This window comes from Canis aureus, chromosome 6, assembly GCF_053574225.1.
Source record: "Canis aureus isolate CA01 chromosome 6, VMU_Caureus_v.1.0, whole genome shotgun sequence".
Classification (NCBI taxonomy): Eukaryota; Metazoa; Chordata; class Mammalia; order Carnivora; family Canidae; genus Canis; species Canis aureus.
Window position 1 is genome coordinate 15,229,771 of NC_135616.1, and position 17,760 is coordinate 15,247,530.

The 17,760-nt window shown below is 36.7% G+C and overlaps 1 pseudogene; it reads right to left on the reverse strand.

Annotated features, from left to right (window-relative positions):
* Positions 1 to 16,110: 16,110 nt before the first annotated feature.
* LOC144315130 (protein kish-A pseudogene) lies at positions 16,111 to 16,460 on the reverse strand (annotated as a pseudogene).
* Between the last annotated feature and the right edge of the window lie 1,300 nt (positions 16,461 to 17,760).

Consider the following 17,760-nt stretch of genomic DNA (forward strand, 5'->3'; position numbering starts at 1 on the left):
CCAGAGCACCACTCTCTCTCTCGGGTCTCCTCATTCTGCTCTGGCTGTTTCTCCCCAATCTCCCCTACTGCTTTCTTTCCATTTCTCAACCTTAAATGACCAAGTCTTTGAAGCCTTAGTCTCCTCTGTTCTCTAGCGCAACCTCATTCCCATCACATTAGCTGTACATAGAAGATGCAGCAACTCTCACATTGACATTTCCAGTTTAGACCTCTTCTCTGAACTTCAGATTCCTAAAACTTCCTATACTATATTTGCACCTGGAGGTCTAATAGACATCTCAAACTTAGTATACACAAAAGGAAACTCCTGATTTCCCCTACTCCGCCTGCCAGCTGTTCTTCTTGAAAATTTTCTCTTTTTTGGAAAATTTTCCATCTTAGAAAATGACTATTCTATTCTTTCAATTACTTAGTTCACAAATTGTTTCAAAATTTTATATGATAACTTGTATCTTCTCTTTTTATCACATCACACCCCACATCCAATTCAGGAAATACTATCAGTTCTACCCTCCAAATATATGCAGAATTTGGCCACTTCCCAACATCTCCTATATTATTGCTGTGGTCAAATCTCCATCACCTTTCTGGTGGACCACTTCACTGGCTTGCTTATTGGTCATCTTGCATCTACACTTGCTTCCCTCCATAAAAAAAAAATGTCTGTTCTCTACATAGCAGATAGACTGAGCCTTCTAGGCTATGTCATACTCCATTGTGTAAGACTCTTCCCAGAGTCTTTCCAAAGTTCCAAAGTCTTTCCAAAGTTCCAAAGTGTATTACCCACTCCCTAAATTGTTTGATCTGATCCACTACCATTCTGTCTCTTACTTCTCATGTCCAGCCACATTGGTCTCTGTGCTATTCTTCAACCACAGTAAGCATGTTCTGACTTCAGGACTCCTACACATGCTAGATCCTCCATCATAATGCTCTTTTCCTGAGATATTTACTTAGTTAGTGTCCTTATTTTTTCTGTATTTCCTCAAACGTTGCCCTACCAAAAAGGGCTTCCTGATTATCTTTAGTGCTTTCCCAGAACTCACTACTCTTCATACATTAATTTATTTTTCTCCAAAGCATTTATCACTCTCAGACATAATTTATTTGTGTGGGATTATTGTTTAACTCTCATTTCATCCCACCAGAATGTAAACTTCTTGAACATGGAAACTTTGTCTAATTTGCTCTTTGCTAATCCCTAATGCTTAGATCTGGCATGTAGTAGGTGCACAATAAATACATACTGAGTGAATGAATGAGTCCTGAGCAGAAAATATAAATATAGATTCACACCTAGTACATCATAATGAACACTACAGAACACCATATAACCAACAAAAGCATTAAAAGAATCTGGAGGAAGAAGACAGACCTACAAAGAAATGATAATCAATTGGGAACAGAATTCTCAAAAATAATACCAAAAGATGATGAAATAATGTCATTAAATTATAGAAGGCAAAACAGTCAACTTAGAATAAATATCCAGTTAAGTTATTCAGAAGTAAAGGTAGAATGAAGACATTGAAGATAATAACTTATAATCCTTAAAGAGCTACTTAAAAATATACATGCCCTGCCCACTTCCAATAATTCCTTCCTGAAAATCAGACCATCTAAATAGAAAACACTGCCAAGCCTATTTCCCATTTTATCAATGGGAAAAAAAATCTAATTCATTATATACTAACCTGAAATCACTAACTATTTTCCTAAAATACAACCAAACCACAACAAAACATTGATGTAGAACAACCAAGTACTTAAATAAATCAATAAATGTTTAAAGCATTATTTCCTGATTACAAAATAGTGAATGTGGCTATTAACAGATACTTGTCTTGAGTAACCCTGTGATTCTTCTCTGTAGCACTAACTTGCAGGGGGACTCTTTATTGACTCTCAGTGGGCTTTTCAGTTGTATTTGGAATAAAACTTTAGATTTTTTGTATTTGGAATAAAACTTTAGACTCTTTATTTACCAATTGTATTTGGAATAAAACTCTGGACTCTTTTTTTACACTGCTTTATTTAAAGTATTAATGAAATTTTGAGATGAAAATAATTTTTTTTCCTGTAAAAACACTAGCCAAAAAACAGTTGTATTTAGAAATAAATAATGTTTATAAAGTTTGGGAATTAAAAACAGAAATAGATTTATCTAAAAATCCGTTTTCAGAGTATTCCTATATTTCAGTAGGAAGGAAATTGAAACCAGTGGAAACAAAGAAATTGGTAAGCATATAAGTAAAATGAATAAGCATTGATGTAAGAACAAACAAACCCCCCAAACCAGTAATGATAATACTAATGAGGTAAGAGTTAAAATAAAGTGGAATTTAAACATTTGATAATATTGTGGCTGGCAGGAGAGGTGAGCGTCCCTTGTTGGGGAAGAGGAGAGAGCCAATGGGGACTTTTGACTTTCTCATGTGCCCATATTAAACATTTTTAAATGGTAATTTCTAAAAGAATAGAAATGAAGTTTATAAATTCAGGTCCGTAGAAGAAAACAAAAGAAAATAAAGCAAGTTTGATGCCATACAGCACAGGAACATGGAGAAAAAGATACAAGAAATATGGTATTAGAAAACTCAGGAAAAGATAGTAGAAATAAGTCAAAGTATCAGCAAATTCTTCAGTTAAAAGACAAGAAATCTCAGATTGTTTTGGAGAATATGCCCAACCATATTCAGCTTATAAGAGACATGCCTTCAATGTAATGATGCAGAAAGATACAAAAAGATGTGAATCTTGTAAACTATAAAGTTATTTCCAAATGGGAAGGACTGTTAGTTATTAAAGTCTCATTGTTCACCAGGTTATTCCATGATGATCTTTGATTGTCCGTTCCACTGGAATGTGAACTTTCTGAGGGGAGAAATCATGTATTTTCAACATTCTATCCTAGTGTCTGACACAGAGTAGGCTCTGAATAAATATCTGTTAAAGAAACATATAAATAAGTGACTGAGTGAATGGACAAGATAATAGGTCACCCTTTGACACTGACTATTTTACCAGTGCGTGTGTGGTGGTGGGATGGGGGAGGGTGTTCTTCTCTTGAAGTTGGTCAAGAGTTCCATGGATATTATTTAGATGTTGTCAATTTTATCTTATTTTTTTGTTGTGGTTATTACCAACATCTTGGTTGTTTTGTAATATATTTGGTCTTTATTTCCCATTTTCTTGCCCTCCTCATTCAATTGGCTCAATGTCACGGATTCTCTTCTTAAAAATGAAACAATGCCAAATACGTCAGATTTTGTAAGTCTGCTCTGTTAGCGTATATTATATCTTCTTTCAATTTTTATTATTTGTGTTGCCCAAGGTCGTGGTTATGATTATTTCTGAAAACAAATATGTCTCAAGGCAGACACACCCTCGTTTGTAAATAATGGTTGTGTCACTTAAAGAGTATGTACAGCTTGGTAACCATTGGAATTAAAACAGCTCCTATCAACACTCTCTGGGAGGCCATGTAGGACCAGGGAGGCGTTTGGCTGGGCTCTGTCCTGTCCATGCTTGAGCCCCTGGGAGGCTGCCCTATGCCAGCTTCAGGCAGGCGTGTGGAGAATGCAGTGACAGTTCTGGTTCCATCCTTTGGGAAACTAGAGACAGGAAACACTACACGATATGCTATTAATAAAGGACAAAACCACTTGATGGTAATTAATATTATCCTCATGACTAAATATAGGTGTTAGCCAAGTTGTTTGGGCATGTTTGCTTCTTTTGGAGAAAACGTTATCTGGATTTGGCTTTTATCATTTTGCTATATTAATTCCAGCTTTACATTTTTGTGTGTGAAATGCTCTAAGAACATTGCCTCATACCGTCAGCTTAATTCCAAATGATCAACGTTGAAGCTGAGACTAAAGGACACCAAACATCTGGATATTCACAAACATTGTTTTTTGACTGAAGTTTTCATTTGTTAGTGATTTGCCAGCCCTCCTTGAGATCTGATTAACAACCATCATCAAAAAACTCCCTACGTAATCCATATAGATGTTATTCAAACTCAGAGTTTCTTTACAAAGAGTGAATTATTTGTATAGAAATAAGTGACCTGAAATGCTCCATTTCCATGTTCTATATTTAAATCCTCATTGTGCTCATTTGTGGACTTTGGGTCTGGCACTGGAGGTGCACAACTGAGATGGACCCCAGCCCCTGGGCGGTAGACCTCTCTATACACATGCACCACAGCCTGGACTCATGACTGGCTCAGGAAAGGCCTGCTCTAGGTACCACTGGCACAGCCAAGGGCTCTTGTTGGCAACATGAATCCAAATGGCAACTCTGAGTTCAGCTGGATTAGACCCTCATCAACAAAGAAAGCAGATCATGGAGCTGCTAGATGACCAATGGTCCCAGTGTATCTGGGGTTAGGAGCCTTCCCTGGACACAGGACTTACAATGCTAAAACTAGAACAATCCTGGGCAGACCAGCATGGCTCATCACTCTAGTGGGCTGCTGTGCCTTTGAGGATAGTTCCAAACATCACATGGAACCAGTAGGTGATAACCCAAACTGCCTTTCCTGTACCACCTCTCCTGTGTTGAGTTTGTTGAATTCCCTTTTTAGAAGATGCATATTATTTTTCTGGTGTTTAAAGCCCTACTGGTTCTTCAAGGTCAGGCTAAAATGTCACTGCCTTTGTGAAATCTCCCTCAATCCAACTCTCCAATTCAAATAGACTAGTTCTCTACTGGTGGAACAGACCCCTGGTTCCAGGGTGGGTCCCCTCTGCACTTCTGAAATCCAGAAAGCTCCAAAAATGGAAAGCTTTTATGTAAGTTACTTGGCTGTAAAATCTTACTTTACTGATCTGAGGTTCTAGATAGTCTTTATTTGTCTCACTGATATGAATATTCATACTTTTTGTTGCATAAATATATTAATGTGTTTGATTACAGAGGGATATCCAGACACTGATGAGATGTTAGTTAATAAGTAATACATACGCTACACTGTCACTCTAGAATCTGAGAAAGTCCTGTATGCAGGTGGTCCTAAGATTTCAGATTAGGGGTGGTGGACTTGTACCTTTATAAGGGCACTGTTTCACTCGGCCTGTTTGTAATTAATTGTTTGCATATCTCTGAGCCTCAACTTCCTCAGCTATAAAATGAGAACAAGAATATTTGTTCTGACATATGAAAGAAAAAGTGTAGCAAACAAGTAAAAAACATTATTACTGTTACTTCTCTCATCATTCTTATCCTAATGTACTTTCCATTTTATTTATTTTGAGTCTCTGCAGAGAACTACTTCTTTCATAGCTAGTACTCAATAAACATCCTGAGACCTGTGTGTAGACACATGCTCAAAATGACAAGTTCATGAGTGATTTTCTCAGAGTCCTGTCTGGTAAGTCAAATTTAACATTAAATTGATCTACAACTTGGAGGGAGATGGGGATGGGAAAAAAACTGATCTACAGTGAATTTCCAGAAAATAGTCAAAATGTGGTCACTAAAATGTTGCCTTCGCCCTGTTGACTACATTCAGAGCCTGGGTTTGGAAGTAGCTGCTCATGGGGCATCCTTGAACTTGAATAAAGGGAAAATTTAATAGACCCTTTAGAACACATAGCAATAATTGCAGTTTATTTGAGGCCAATGAGAAGATGCCACAACAGAAGATGAGCTTGTTTGGCATTCAGCATTAAGAAATGAGGTGACTCATTTAGAGCAAAGCAGCATTGTCAAAATGGGAATTTGACAGGAACAGTCTTATTCAAATTGTTGGTCTTTAAATCAAATACAATCTACTGCAATCTAAATCATGGGACACTATTTGAGTGATTCAACACAAATGCCAAGATGAGAGAAACTTGGAACAAAAATCTCTGTGTTTTCAAATATTGATACCTGATATCAGGAAGGCATTATTCTTACTCCTGAGCAATCTAGAAAAATAATTGTCACCCTTTTAAAGCCTGTTTTTTCATATATGACTAGCAAATAGCAGTAGTGTCTTTTTCAAATATAAAGGCATAGTATGGAAATTAGAGTTCAAAGGGACAGTGGAACCTCCTAACTCATGCAGAAATTCCTCCTTTAGCACCCTTTCCAGAAAGTCAATCACCTTCTCCTTGGCTTTGTTTGGGATGGAAGATCATTGACTCCAGAAGCAACTTTATTTTCCAGCAATTCTAGTTGTTAGAAAATGATTACTGACCTTGATTCAAAATCTTCCTTGTAACTCCTACTCTGTAGATTCAGTTGCATCTTCTACAATGTCTGAGGACCAAATATGTTTTTCTTCTCGTGATGGCAGTATCAACTTGGACTGTTTAGCTGAAGTGAACAGAATACTTAACAACCATAGTTAAACAAATAGAAGCTTGTCTTTCTCACAATGCAAAATGTCTGCAGGTTGAGAGTCCAGCTGGTAGAGTCTCAAAGATACAGGTTCTGTCTATCTACCTACACTGTCATTCTTAGCGCATTTTCTGCTGTATCTGCAGGTGGGAAGAAAGAAAGAACCAGGCAGTGAAAGGCATGCCAATCAACTCTTTTCTTCTTAAAAAGTAAGCAGAGAGCAGCCCAGGTGGCTCAGGGGTTTAACACCGTCTTCAGTCCAGGGTATGATCCTGGAGACCCGGGATCAAGTCCCACCGCAGGCTCCCTGCATGGAATCTGCTTCTCCCTCTGCCTGTGTTTCTGCCTTGCTCTCTCTCTCTCTCTCTCTCTGTGTGTGTGTGTCTCTCATTAATAAATAAATAAAATCTTTAAAAAAAAATAAAAAGTAAGCAGAAACTTTCCTGGAAGCCTGATTTATCAGACTTCTCCTTAGCCAGAATTAGGTTCATGATCACCTCTAGACTGGCTGTAGGACATGAAATTACTATGGCCAGTTTAGATTCACTGTGCTTCTACTTTCAGGACCTGGGTGGAGCTTCTTCTTTCTGAGGTCAAGGGATCTCTCTGGCAACCTAAACCGATCTGTTTGGTTAGCAGAGAAGAAGGGGGTAGGATGGAGAGGATGAATGGTGGTGGTAGGGCCATAAGAACAGAACATGCCACAACCATGCTTCAAATATTCAAAGATTGCTCTCATATCTTCCTGTAATTTTCTCTCTTTGGGGTTAAAATGCACTGTTTTTTTCCCTCAATTCTCCTACCTATTTTTGTTGGCCTCCTGTGTATGGCTCTAGTGTGTGTCTGGCACCCAGCCCAGTCTTTCTGATGCGCCTGGCACCGGTGTGCAGTGCTGTAGGACTATCTCTCATGGGCAGACTCTGCATTTTCCATCCACATTGTTGGCTTTTGCAGCAGTCATTTCATGAGCTGGCTCTTACAGAGTTTGCTGTCAATTCTTAGGAATTGACATAGGAACTGCCCACAAATCAGATCATATTCAGTATCTGTGCAATTGATTAAAAAAAAAAAAACTAAATGAGGGCTACAATGTGCTTATTTGGGGAATGAATGTATTAAAATACAGTAAGGATTTATTTTAGTTAATTTTAAACAGCTGTTCACTAATAAAATATCTTTAGAAGACTAAGACATGAATTTTATAAAGCCTTTTAAAAATTTTCTGAAAAATCCATAGGTAGCATTGATATATTTATTACTGCATATGGATTTAAAAGAAAAACTGTCACCTCTTTATGTTTCTTTTGCTTTTCCTAAAACCCTTTTTTTCTGAGACATTTTTGTGTGCTACAATCAAGCCACACCAAATCAATTTGATTTATGCTGTAACAGAGTAGAAAATAGAAAGTAGGGCACAATGACTTTAGTATGTTCAATAATATGTATATAATGGAGAACTAATACTTTTGGAAGTATATTATTTCATGAAATTTTAAGAAATATGGAATTCTCGTTCTAGGTGCTTTCTGGTCTGAAGCATTTTTATCCAATATAGGATTAGTATGTCTTGAAAAGCAGAAGTGTTAACAGTTATACTGTAACGATCACATTTGGTTTTGTGACACCTTGCATATATCCAGTCATCTCTAGGGTTGTCATAAAATATTTATTATCAATGTCAATGATTTCAAGTCACTTTAATTATATATAGATGAATAGGTATAGATAAAACTACATAAATAGATGACACATGACATTCTGGGGGATATTATGAAAGTCTGTATCCAGAATAGGGTACCGAATATCCAAACCATCATAAATCAGTTACATATTGTAATGTGGCTTTATAAACATCACAATTACTCACTCCCATAATAAGTGTGGGTCATAAGGGCTGTCAAGAATATGTTCTGAACATTAGAATTTCTTGACAATCTGTAAGATTCTTCTTATTAAATCTATAAAGAAGCCATAGAGATGGTGACAATAATATTTATTTCACAAAGCTTATGAGAGCTTTTTAAGCAACCTAGAAAGAACAAAGTTGGCATCCAAACTCATATACAAAATTGAAAGAATCATGTGTTTGCAGACTTTTAAAAGTGTACTGTTGTTAGAGGAATATGAACATGATGGTATTCTGTGAGTTATGCCAATGTGTTGAAATGAATATATATAATAACAAATAAAAAAAACAGAATTCAAAACAATATGTACACAAACGGTACTTCCAATCATATAAAATAGATGTATAACCTTAAACGTAGTCAGGGAATGCATAGAGATATAATTAACAGTTCAGTAGGTTCTTTCAGTATTTTTCAAAACTAAGTTACTGGCTCACTCTGGCTATGGTTGAGTGAGGAGAGTGGCAAATTTTGTCCCTGAAAAACAATTATAAGCATGGGCAAAGTGAAAAAGACAAGAACCCATTCAGCACTCCAGAACTCAACTAAAGTTACAATAATCTGAGAAGCATTTATGCCTGAAATGCTGCTAAACATTAAGAAATGGGGTAATCTGTGGCAGTCTGGCCTGTGGATGCTATTTCTCCCTCACTCACGTGCCCACATGCTCAACCCACCCCAGTTCTGGGGTTCTCCCAGGACCAGGTTTTGCCAGATGGGTACTGGCAGTTTCTCCACCGCAGTCAAAAGGGGCTCACTTGATTTGGTGGTATTGGTGGTGTTGTTGGAAATAACCATGTCAGAGGCTGGTGACTGATCGTGCTGCTGGCTTCAGTCTGAGGGTGCAGTAGGGGCTGGGACAAATATGCCTGCCCAAGGTTGCCTGGCTACATAGCAGGACAAGGAAAGAGCTCAAGTCAGCCATAATCCTGACCAATCCTGAGCCAATGAACAGACACAGGAGACATAACAGGGCCCAGTGGAAAGTAATGCCTGGGAAGACTGGAAAATAACTTGATTTTTGAATTTTCTGCTCTACCCACACACAAATCCATTGATAAAGCACAGAGGCTTACTGGCTTGAGATAGTTGAGTATGATCTCTCTACATTGGATGACTATTATGTTGTGTAAACATAGGAAGCCAGTCTTAACAATAATAAAGAAAATATATGCATCCAAAAGTTCTTCTTTGAAGAGAGAGAGAGAGAGAAAAGAAATACAAAGGCAAATTTTTAGTTAAACTCACCAGAAAAACAGGAAGAAGACACAAATCTCCAAAATCCGGACTGGAAGAGGAGACATCACTGCTCACCCTACAGAAATTAAAAGAATCATAAGACGGTAAGAGGGGCATCTGGGCACTCAGTCACTTGAGCATGTGACTCTTGATTTTGACTCTCAGGTCACCATTTCGGGGTTGTGAGATAAGCCCCTGAGTTGGGCTCCATTCAGTGGGGAGTCTACTGGAGATTCTCTTCCTCTCCCTTTACTGCTCCTTCTACTCAAGCTCTCTCTCTCTCTCAAATAAATATATTCTTTATATATATGTATATATATGAATTATAAGCAAATATTATAAACAAGCTTATGCCAATAAATTAAAATACTTAGATGAGTGAACTTTGGCACTTTGTGTCTTTTAAGGAATTGGTTCCTTTAATCAAACATGTAAGGAAGAAACAATGCCAGTTATATGCAATGTCTTCCAGAAAAACAGAAGAGAAGGCTCATGTTATGAGGGCAGCATTACCCTGATATCAAACTTAGACAAAAATATAGCAAGAAAGAAGAACTACAGACCAATATTCCTCATAAACATGGATAAAAACATCCTCAAAATGTTAGCAAATTTAATCTAGTAATGCATTAAAAGAAAAACACATTATGGCCAAGTAGAGTTTATCTCAGGAATAAAGCCTGGTTCCTTCAATATTTGAAATTCAGTTTGTGTAACCATGATATTAACAAACTAAAGAAGAAAAGCCACATGATTATCTTAACAGATGCAAAAACGCGTTTGAAAAAATTCAACATCAATTTGTGTTTTAAAATGTCAGGAAATAGAGGGAAATTTCCTTAATCTGATAAACAGTATCAACAAAGAATCCACAGCTAACATACTTAATGGTGAAATACTGAAATGCTTTTCCCCTAAGGTCAGGGATAAGGCATCATACTGGAAGTCCTAGCCACTATAGGCAAGGGAAACCAATTTAAAAATTCATATTGGAAGGGAAAAAAATTAACTGTTTACATTTACAGATGGCATGATTGCCTACATAGAAAACCATAAGGAATTGGAGCACCTGGGTGGCTCAGTGGTTGAGCGCCTGCCTTTGGCCCAGGTCGTGGTCCCGGGGTCCTGGAATAGAGTCCTGCATCAGGCTCTCCAAGGGACCCTGCTTCTCCCTCTGCCTATGTCTCTGCCTCTCTGGGTCTCTCATGAATAAATAAATAAATTCTTTAAAAAATAAAAGGAAAGAAAATTGTAAGGAATTTTTTAGAAAGCTCCTGGAATTAACAAGCTTAGCAATGTTCACATATACACAGTTAACATACAAAAACTATCATATACTAATGTACTAAAATGGACATTTGCAAATAGAAATTACAAAAATAAAACCAATAATAGCTTTAAAAAAGAAAATAGTTAATTACAAATCTAGCAAAATATATGCAGGATTGGCATGCTGAAAATAACAAAATATTGATTACAAAATCAACAAAGGCCTAAGTGAATGGAAAAATATACTTTGCTTATCGATTGGAAGACTCAATATTATTAAGACAGTGATTGTCCTCATATTGAATAGAGATTTAATGCAATCCCATGAAATATATCAAAAGGATTTTTGTAGATATAAACAGGTTGGTCCTAAAATTTTTCTGCCAAAGGACAAAGATAACCAAAATAGTTTTGAAAATGAACAAATTTGGAGGGCTCCCTGATCTGAAGACTTACTGTAAAACCATAGTCATCAAGGCAGTGTGGTATGGCCAAAAGAATAAACACATAGATAAATGAAATAGGATAACAAGTGCAAAAATAAGGGGTGCCTGGCTGGCTCAGTCAGTAGAGCATGAGACTCTTGATCTCAGGGTCATTGGCGCAAGCCTAACATTGGGCATAGAGTTTATGTAAAAAAAAAAAAAAAAGAACCACACACATATGGTCAATTGATTCTTGCCAAAAGTGCAAAACAATTCAATGGAGAAAGGATTATATTTTCAACAAATGCTGTTAAAATAATTGGGCATTCATTTATGAAACAAGAACTTTGACCTAAACTTTATAACTTTTACAAAAATGAAAATGGATCATACATCTAAGTGAAAGACAAAACCATAATGCTTTTAGTAGAAAATCTTTGTGACCTCAAGTTAGGCAGAAGTTTTGTAGATATAATAGTGAGACCATGACTGATAAAGGAAAAACATTGAAACATTGATAAAATGGACTTCACCAAAATTAAAATCTTTTGCTCAGAGTGAGCCACTGCTAAGATAATACAACGACCAGCTACTGACTGGGTGAAAATATTTGAAATCATGTATCTGATAAAGGACTTGTATCTAGAATATATAAAGAACTTTCAAAATGCAATAATAAGAAAAACTCTCAGTTATATAAATCAACTAAAAAATTTAACACTTCACCAAACAAGATATGTGAATAGTAATAAGTACTTGGAAGGATGCTCAATATCATTAGTCATAAGGATATGCAAATTAAACCATAAGGAGATACTACTACATACTTATTAGAATGGCTGAAAAACTTTCAATCAAATAAACAAATGTGACAAGATCAAGCACTGGTGAGCGTTCAAAGTAAGTTGAACTTTCATATATTGCTGGTAGGAATGCAAACTAGTATGGCCATTCTGGAAAACCTGTTTGGCAATTTCTTATAAAGGTAAGTATGAAAAAAAAAAAGTTAAGTATGCATTGACCAGATGACCCAGTAATTATACTCTCAGATATTTAACCTATAGTTATGGTCACACAAAAACCTGTATGTGAATTTTATAGCAGCACTATTCATGACAACCAAAAACTAGAAACAACCAAAAATGTGGTGACAATCAAAAAAGACATTTGACTTGTTTCTAGTTTTTGGATAATTCACTGTTGAAGGCAAGGGCCATCCTGAACATTGTAGGATATTTAGCAGCATCCTTGGTCTCTACTCAGTTACTAGCAGTGAATTATCCAGCCTTAAATTTCAATAGTGCCTTTATTGAGAAACTGCTTTAAGATACCTGAGTGTACTAGGGCCATACTCAGTGGTGCTTGACAACTGCCTCTGATTACTTTTTACTGTTCTGTCTTCCTTGCTCTCCATCATCCTGAATTCCTATTTACTTCTAACGTAGAACTCTTCAGCTATTCCTTTTTTTCCTCATCCCCAATGGGTTACGTTTTCAGACTCATACCTCCATCTCAAGAGGTTTAATAAAGTATCTTCCTAAGCAAATGCACAATACACTCTCTCTAAGAGGAATTTTGTTGCCATTTGTTAAGATAATAATCATTTTCAGCTTGTTATACACCCATATCCACTGAATTATACTTGGGGTACTACAGTGGGTATATTTTTGTCATATGCTTTTTTTCACATAATAAAGAATCATGAATATTTTCCCATTGCTTACCTAATAGGATGTTGCTTGCCAAATGTTCCTGGTTTTCCCTTCTTTAAGGACGTAATAGTATAAAACCTCCTCACACCCTTGCAATGGGTGGGGCCATGTGCCTAGTTTTATTAAATGAGTTGAGAATGGAATTGACACATAATTTCTAGGACAGAGTATTTAATTGCTTATTTGATAACTTTCAGAGGTTTTTATTTCCTTATGGTAACTTGACTAGCAATGTTTGAGATTAACTATTCCATCAACATGGATATCTGAGGGACCATGATGAAAAGAGGCCCTTGTTGATGTGATCGTACAATGTGGCATGAGAAAGAAATAGACTTCTGCTATTTTAAATCATTGGAACTCTGGGGATGTTTGTTTCTGCTGTATGACCTAGCCTGTCCTGATTGATACATCTAATATCTATTTATCACTTCCGTTTAGAGGCTTACTTCTAACCATCAGATAAAGGTAACTATATCTAAGATCAAGGGGGTTTGTCTTCTTTGGTCTACCCTAATAACCATCTTGTTCTTCTTCCAGTGGTTAGGTTAGGGATAAGCATATGACTCCCTTCTAAGGCATAATGGGAGATCAGCTCGGGGCTCCTGAGAAAAGTTTCCCTGATCCTAGATAAGACACTTGAAGAGAGAGTATTTAGAGCTTCTGGACATTGCTGTATTTGGATATGGTGCCTGAAATCTTGTCACCATCTTGAAACAGTGAAGCAAATCTGACCCACTAAGGATGGCAGAGCAGAGTGATGGAAAGAACCTGGTTCTTGATGACATTATTGAGGCCTGGAATCAACCAACCTGAAACTTGTCTTAGACTTCCTGATATGTGCCATAATAAAAGTCCTGATTTTCAAGTCCATTTCAGTCAGTGTTTTATGTTACTGAAAACATCCAAAGTGATCTATCGTTTAGCTGACTTCCACAATGTTGATTTAATTGTCTGTAAAGCATGTCTAGACTGTAATATATTTAATTAACTTCCTGTGACCTAACATTTAGGTAGTTTTCCATTTTCAGCCACTATAATATAAAGAAGGTTGGGTCCCTCTCTGCAAATAGTGCCAAATAAAAGTTACAAGCATTTTTTCTTCTTTCTAAGAGTGGGAGGCCTGTCTCCCTTTGAACCAGATCTTTATTCATTCACCCACTCATTTATATTTTTTTGTGGGAGTCTCAAGATAGAACAATAACTTAGAACTGACAAGATCCTGGTCATCGTGTAGCTCATAAGAACTTGTCTTCCTTTGATTTGGTAAAACCAACTGATGATGCTTTGGTTACATAAATGTGAAACTAATCCCACCCCACTGGTTCAAGAAAAGATGACAGCCAATGGACTGTTTGAGAATTGAAGTGTTTTGATTAGAAATATAAAGTTAGCATGTATTTTAACATAAAGAGATGGCTCCAGACTTTGTAACGTCTTAGGGAAATCCACGATTTTCTATGTATGAATTTAAATGACCTATTCCTTTAATTATTCTGCTGTTTATATTAATTAATTAATTAAATTTATTTATTCATGAGAGACACACAGAGAGAGATGGAGACATAGGCAGAGGGAGAAGCAGTCTTCTTGCAGGGAGCCCGATGCAGGACTCGATCCCACGACGCCAGGATCACAAACCGAGCCAAAGGCAGACACTCAAGCCCTGAGCCATCCAGGTGTCCCTATTCTGTTGTTTTTAAAACCAGTTAATTGAGGCATAATTGACATACAGACACATAATTTGATGCGTTTGGAGATAAGTATACACCCATGAAGCCATCATCATCATGCCCAGAAAACAAAACACAATGAATGATTATTAATGAATTATCACCTTATACCTGCTAGGATGTATTGGCAAGGATGTAGAGAAAAAGGAACCCTTTTGGGAATGGCATATGGTGCAGCCACTATGGAAAATAATATGGAGGTTCCTCCAATAATTAAAAATAGAAATACTGTTTGATGAAGCAACGCCACTTCTGGGTATATGTCCAAAGGAATTGAAATCTGTCCCTTGAAGAAATATCCGCATTCCCATGTTCATTGCAACATTATCTACCATAGCCAAGATATGGAAACAACATAAATGCCTACCAACAGATGAATGGATAAAGAGGATGTGAGACTGGTATTTATATAATAGTAAAATATTCAATCTTACAAAAGAGGGAAATCATGTCATTTGCAAGAAGATGTATAGACCTGAGGGACCTTATGCTAAATGAAATAAGTCAGAGATAGACAAATATTGTGTGATCTCACTTATATGTGGAATATAATATAGTCAAACTCATGGCAGCAGATAGTAAACTGGTGGCAAGAGGAATGGGGAAACAGGGAGATAGTGGTCTAAGGGCACAAAGTTGCAGTCATGCAGGAGGGATAGGTTCTGGAGAGCTACTACAGTTCAATGTAAGACTGCAACTAACAATGCTATATTGTATAGTTAAAAATTTGGTAACAGGGTAGATCTTATCGTAAGTGCTCTTACCACAAAAGGAAAAAGCAAAATACAACATAATAAAAAATAATAAATGGTTATTTCTTCATCAAAGATTGTATGTTCTTATTGTGTATCATCTAGGAAAAGTTGAGGGCTAGACTAGTAGGAACAGTATAGCTTGCCTGAGTATATGGGCACAGAGGGAGATACTATAAACATAGGAACGAATTCCTGAGAAGACTGAGATTAAATTAAAAAGTTTTAAAAAAAAGTTGTCTCCACAAACTTTTTTTTTCTCATTCTCTAAAGATTTATCATTTCCAAATCACAGTGAAAGGAACTTGAGTAATTTACCAATTTTGTTTCCCATTACATGCCTTGGAGATACCTCAGGAAAAACCAGTATCTGACTCAACAGAGTAACATTTGCAGAGGTGCCTGGGTGAGCTTAGTCGCTTAAGCGCCACCTGCCTTCATCTCAGGTCATGATACCAGGGTCCTGGGATCAAGCTCCCTGCTCAGCGGGGAAACTGCTTCTCCCTCTGCCTCTCTCTGTCCCTACTTCTTGCTTGTGCTCTCTCAAAAAATAAATAAATAAAAATCTTTAAAAAAAATAACACTTGCAGGATGTACATTGTGGTGACTGTACTGAGATTGATTGTTACAGACATATTAAACTCTTTGTAAAATACATTTAAATGTATTAAATGGTTGCATCCTGTTTATACAGAACATCGATCCAATAACAAAAATAGAGAATAGCAGCTGGAAATTTATCTCATTCAATGTTCAGAGTTAAAAGGGTTAACCATTCATTCCATTATTTTCTGCAGATATGTCCTTTTTTAATATTGAAATCTGATGGCAATTAAATTCTGAGGTTTTTCCAAGCTACTATATGAAGAGGATGCTGAAGGCCATCACTCTGCTTCAGCAGACTGCATCATACGGACTCTTCCATTCATCAGTTCTATCAGTTCTGGCCGCTTCCAAAATATCCCCAAGAATCCAGTTTTATATCTGTCCAGGAAGTTGGGTGCCGAGGATCGGATATCAGTACAGGTACATTTAAGTGGCAAGATTATAGTCAACAGACTCTGAAAATGGAAAGTGGCAGACATAGCAAAGCTGGTGAAGCCCCAGCCACCTCACCCTTCCAGGCCCAGGAAGGAAGAAGCGTCTACACAAGCTGGTGCATAAGCAGCAGCTGTGGTGTCACATGGAACATGGCTGTCTGGAGATGCTTCATATTTCTGCCTCCTCTTTGCTGCATGATCTTGGACAAGTCACTCTCAGTCCCAATATCCTCATCAATCAAATGTAGACAAAAATGAAAACATTTACTTCATTGGATTATTTTGAAAAAAAAGCCTCATAATGTATGTGAAAAAAGCATTATTAACTTGGGAGACATATCACTTTTAGTTATTGTTTGTTTTGGAGGGGGTTGGTTAAATGAAAAATACTACTAAGGTTGAGTTCCCAGATATGTGTCGTAAAAAACATGTCTCTATTTTTTACTGTTCAATATGTGTCGTAAAAAACATGTCTCTATTTTTTACTGTTTTTGATTTTCAGTCATCACTGAAAAGTAAAAACACCAAACACATGCATGTTTACGCACCCTCACCTCTCCAATGGCAGTGTTTCATTGACACCGGCTTGCCCTTAGCTTCCGAGCAATGAAAGGCAGTGACATTGTACTTCCCTTCTTTATAAGGGATGTACATCTATCACCACTATCCTTAAGCCCTCTTTCCTTGTAATTTTTCTTAGGAAATCCTTCACTCAGGTTGTATTTTATTCTAGAAATTTGAGCATTTCTTTTACAAGTATTTAAATTATTAGTCCATCTGGAGTTAATCTGACATAGGGTGGGAAAGATGTGTCATATTTTTGCAAATGCTAATCCATTTACAAAATAGATATCTTTGCAAATGGCATTCAACACCAGTTATTGAATGACCCTGACTTTCATCACTGATTTGAGTTGCAAATATTTCCATATACTAAGTTACTAAAAATATTTGAGAAGGTTTTTGGATGAGACATTCCATTGAATTGTCTGTTCTTTGCCCATTCACTTTCACATATTTTAATTAACTTTATACAAACTTTCCTATCTAATGGGTGAGGCCCTCAACTTTCTTTTCCATCATCAATTGTCTTTTTAGCATGCTTATTCTTTCTGAACATCTTTAGAGTCTTTTTATTTTATATTCTAGATATCTATGAAAATACAAAAAAAAATCTCCAAACTCTCAATTTAAAGGTGACTGACAATGTGATACCAGAAGCAGGATGTACGATTTATAAATTCTAAGGAAATTGGAGCTGTATTTAGAAAACCTCCCATCATCCACTTGAAAGATTCCCTAGCTTTGCTGCTCTGAATATACACACCTTTATTACTGCAATTAA